Raw genomic sequence first — 4707 nt, 5'->3', positions numbered from 1 at the left:
AAAAAGAAACCCAAAATCGTAGTTCTCTTGGTGAGGGAAGCCAAAATATATTATCAGTTGGCAACAAAACAAAGAATTTCATATGTTACAGGTTGATAGCAAATTACTTCAACAGTGATAACGGCTTGATTTTACTGGGGATTGAACCCAGGACCTCCTGCGTGTGAAGTAGACGTGTTGACGACTCTACTATGAAACCTGTGAAATTCTGCAAAGTAATGGCATTTAGAGACGAGTTTTGACCGCCAGGGGAAAAAAAAAAATAATTTGTAGTTCTGTTTGTGATGGAAGCCAAAACATCCCGTCATTCGGCAACAAAGCCGAGAACTTCATATATTGGAGTTGGATAGCGTATTATTTCAACACTAAGAACAGATTGGTTTCACTGGGGATTGAACCCAGGACCTTCTATGTGTTAAGCAGACGTGATGACCACTACACTATAAAACCTGACGAAAAGTTACTGTGTATTGGCTAGCAGAGCAGAATTGTGACTGACGGGGCCTTTTTATTGCTGAAGGAAAGTATTTTTGGTTAATGAAACATTTACAATTATTATTACATATTTTACCAGTTTTATTCCTACAAAGGGATTTTGCTTAAATTGAAGTTTATATTGAATGTGTTACTTTTTTCTCCATAGTTTGGTCTTTTGCTTTTGTATTTATGGGAACTATATATTTTGAAACAAATAGTATTTTTATAATATGGGATTATGTTTTCTGCTAAAATGGTCAATAAAAAAGAAACCCAAAATCGTAGTTCTCTTTGTGATGGAAGCCAAAATGTATTGTCATTTGGCAACAAAACCAAGAATTTCACATATTACAAGTCGATAGGAAATTACTTCAACACCAAAAACAGATTGGTTTCACTGGGGATTGAACCCAGGAACTTCTGCGTGTGAAGCAGACGTGATGACCACTACACTATGAAACCTTTGAAATCCTGCAAAGTAATGGCAATTAGAGACGAGTTTTGACCGCCAGGGGAAAAAAAAAACAAATTCGTAGCTCTGTTGGGGATGGAAGCCAAAACATCCCGTTATTCTGCAACAAAGCCAAGAAATTTATATACTGCAGGTTGATAGGGGATTATTTCAACACCAAGAACACATTGGTTTCACTGGGGATTGAACCCAGGACCTTCTGCGTGTAAAGCAGACGTAATTTCCACTACACTATGAAACCTTTGAAAGCCTGCAAAGTAATGGTAATTAGAGACGAGTTTTGACCGCCAGGGAAAAAAAAAACAAATTCGTAGCTCTGTTGGGGATGGAAGCCAAAACATCCCATCATTCGGCAACAAAGCCAAGAACTTCATATATAGTAGTTTAATTGAGTATTATTTCAACACCAAGAACAGATTGGTTTTACTGGGGATTGAACGCAGGACCTTCTGCGTGTTGAGCAGACGTGATGACCACTACTCTATGAAACCTGATGGAAAGTTACTGTGTATTGGCTAGCAGAGCAGAATTGTGGCTGACGGGGCCTTTTTATTGCTGAAGGAAAGTATTTTTGGTTAATGAAACATTTACAATTTTTATTACATATTTTACCAGTTTTATTCCTACAAATAGATTTTGCTTAAAAGAAAGTTTACATTGAATGTGTTACTTTTTTCCACATAGTTTAGTTGTTTGCTTTTGTATTTAAAGGAACTATATATTTTGAAACAAACAGGATTTTTATAATATGGGATTATGTTTTCTGCTAAAATGGTCAATAAAAAAGAAACCCAAAATCGTAGTTCTCTTGGTGAGGGAAGCCAAAATATATTATCAGTTGGCAACAAAACCAAGAATTTCATATATTACAGGTTGATAGCAAATTACTTCAACAGCGAAAACGGCTTGTTTTTACTGGGGATTGAACCCAGAACCTTCTGCATGTGAAGTAGACGTGATGACCACTCCACTATGAAGCCTGTGAAATCCTGCAAAGTAATGGCATTTAGAGACGAGTTTTGACAGCCAGGGGAAAAAAAATAATAATTTGTAGTTCTGTTTGTGATGGAAGCCAAAACATACCGTCATTCGGCAACAATGCCGAGAACTTCATATATTGTAGTTGGATAGCGTATTATTTCAACACTAAGAACAGATTTGTTTCACTGGGGATTGAACCCAGGACCTTCTGCATGTTAAGCAGACGTGATGACCACTACACTATGAAACCCGACGAAAGGTTACTGTGTATTGGCTAGCAGAGCAGAATTGTGACTGACGGGGCCATTTTATTGCTGAAGGAAAGTATTTTTGGTTAATGAAACAATTACAATTATTATTACATATTTTACCAGTTTTATTCCTAGAAAAGGATTTTGCTTAAATTGAAGTTTATATTGAATGTGTTACTTTTTTCTCCATAGTTTGGTCTTTTGCTTTTGTATTTATGGGAACTATATATTTTGAAACAAATAGGATTTTTATAATATGGGATTATGTTTTCTGCTAAAATGGTCAATAAAAAAGAAACCCAAAATCGTAGTTCTCTTTGTGATGGAAGCCAAAATATATTGTCATTTGGCAACGAAACCAAGAATTTCACATATTACAAGTCGATAGGAAATTACTTCAACACCAAAAACAGATTGGTTTTACTGGGGATTGAATGCAGAACCTTCTGCGTGTGAAGCAGACGTGATGACCACTACACTATGAAACCTTTGAAACCCTGCAAAGTAATGGCAATTAGAGACGAGTTTTGACCGCCAGGGAAAAAAAAACAAATTCGTAGCTCTGTTGGTGATGGAAGCTAAAACATCCCGTTATTCGGCAACAAAGCAAGGAACATCATATATTGTAGTTTAATTGAGTATTATTTCAACACCAAGAACAGATTGGTTTTACTGGGGATTGAACGCAGGACCTTCTGCATGTTGAGCAGACGTGATGACCACTACTCTATGAAACCTGATGGAAAGTTACTGTGTATTGGCTAGCAGAGCAGAATTGTGACTGACGGGGCCTTTTTATTGCTGAAGGAAAGTATTTTTGGTTAATGAAACATTTACAATTTTTATTACATATTTTACCAATTTTATTCCTACAAAGGGATTTTGCTTAAAAGGAAGTTTACATTGAATGTGTTACTTTTTTCCACATAGTTTAGTTGTTTGATTTTGTATTTAAAGGAACTATATATTTTGAAGCAAACAGGATTTTTATAATATGGGATTATGTTTTCTACTAAAATGGTCAATAAAAAAGAAACCCAAAATCGTAGTTCTCTTGGTGATGGAAGCCAAAATATATTATCAGTTGGCAACAAAAGAAAGAATTTCATATGTTACAGGTTGATATCAAATTACTTCCCATCATTCGGCAACAAAGCCAAGAACTTCATATATTGTAGTTTAATTGAGTATTATTTCAACACCAAGAAGAGATTGGTTTTACTGGGGATTGAACGCAGGACCTTCTGCGTGTTAAGCAGACGTGATGACCACTACTCTATGAAACCTGATGGAAAGTTACTGTATATTGGCTAGCAGAGCAGAGTTGTGACTGACGGGGCCTTTTTATTGCTGAAGAAAGTATTTTTTGTTAATGAAACATTTACAATTTTTATTACATATTTTACCAGTTTTATTCCTACAAAGGGATTTTGCTTAAAAGGAAGTTTACATTGAATGTGTTACTTTTTCCACATAGTTTAGTTGTTTGCTTTTGTATTTAAAGGAACTATATATTTTGAAACAAACAGGATTTTTATAATATGGGATTATGTTTTCTGCTAAAAAGGTCAATAAAAAAGAAACCCAAAATCGTAGTTCTCTTTGTGATGGAAGCCAAAATGTATTGTCATTTGGCAACGAAACCAAGAATTTCACATATTACAAGTCGATAGGAAATTACTTCAACACCAAAAACAGATTGGTTTCACTGGGGATTGAACTCAGGACCTTCTGCGTGTGAAGCAGACGTGATGACCACTACACTATGAACCCTTTGAAAATCTGCAAAGTAATGGCAGTTAGAGACGAGTTTTTATTGCCAAGGGAAAAAAAACAAATTCGTAGCTCTGTTGGTGATGGAAGCTAAAACATCCCATTATTCGGCAACAAAGCCAAGAACTTTATATACTGCAGGTTGATAGGGGATTATTTCAACACCAAGAACACATGGGTTTCACTGGGGATTGAACCCAGGACCTTCTGCGTGTAAAGCAGACGTGATTTCCACTACACTATGAAACCTTTGAAAGCCTTCAAAGTAATGGCAATTAGAGACGAGTTTTGACCGCCAGGGGAAAAAAAACATATATATTACAGGTTGATAGCAAAATACTTCAACAGCAAAAACAGCTTGTTTTTACTGGGGATTGAACCCAGGACCTTCTGTGTGTGAAGTAGACGTGATGACCACTCCACTATGAAAGCTGTGAAATCCTGCAAAGTAATGGCATTTAGAGACGAGTTTTGACCGCCAGGGGAAAAAAAAATAATAATTTGTAGTTATGTTTGTGATGGAAGCCAAAACATCCCATCATTCGGCAACAAAGCCGAGAACTTCATATATTGTAGTTGGATAGCGTATTATTTCAACCCTAAGAACAGATTGGTTTCACTGGGGATTGAACCCAGGACCTTCTGCGTGTTAAGCAGACGTGATGACCACTACACTGTGAAACCTGATGAAAAGTTACTGTGTATTGGCTAGCAGAGCAGAATTGTGACTGACGGAGCCTTTTTATTGCTGAA

General features: G+C 36.3%; 2 non-coding genes across 2 annotated transcripts; both read right to left on the bottom strand.

The window, feature by feature from the left end:
• Nucleotides 1-1117: 1117 nt before the first annotated feature.
• On the bottom strand, nucleotides 1118-1190 carry TRNAV-UAC (transfer RNA valine (anticodon UAC)). Its single transcript has one exon. It is a non-coding gene; the product is annotated as a tRNA-Val (tRNA).
• Nucleotides 1191-4130: 2940 nt separating this feature from the next.
• TRNAV-UAC (transfer RNA valine (anticodon UAC)) lies at nucleotides 4131-4203 on the bottom strand. Its single transcript has one exon. It is a non-coding gene; the product is annotated as a tRNA-Val (tRNA).
• Nucleotides 4204-4707: the final 504 nt, after the last annotated feature.

Source organism: Anomaloglossus baeobatrachus, chromosome 2 (genome assembly GCF_048569485.1).
Source record: "Anomaloglossus baeobatrachus isolate aAnoBae1 chromosome 2, aAnoBae1.hap1, whole genome shotgun sequence".
NCBI classification, from domain to species: domain Eukaryota; kingdom Metazoa; phylum Chordata; class Amphibia; order Anura; family Aromobatidae; genus Anomaloglossus; species Anomaloglossus baeobatrachus.
This window is presented reverse-complemented; position numbering and strand designations above follow the sequence as displayed.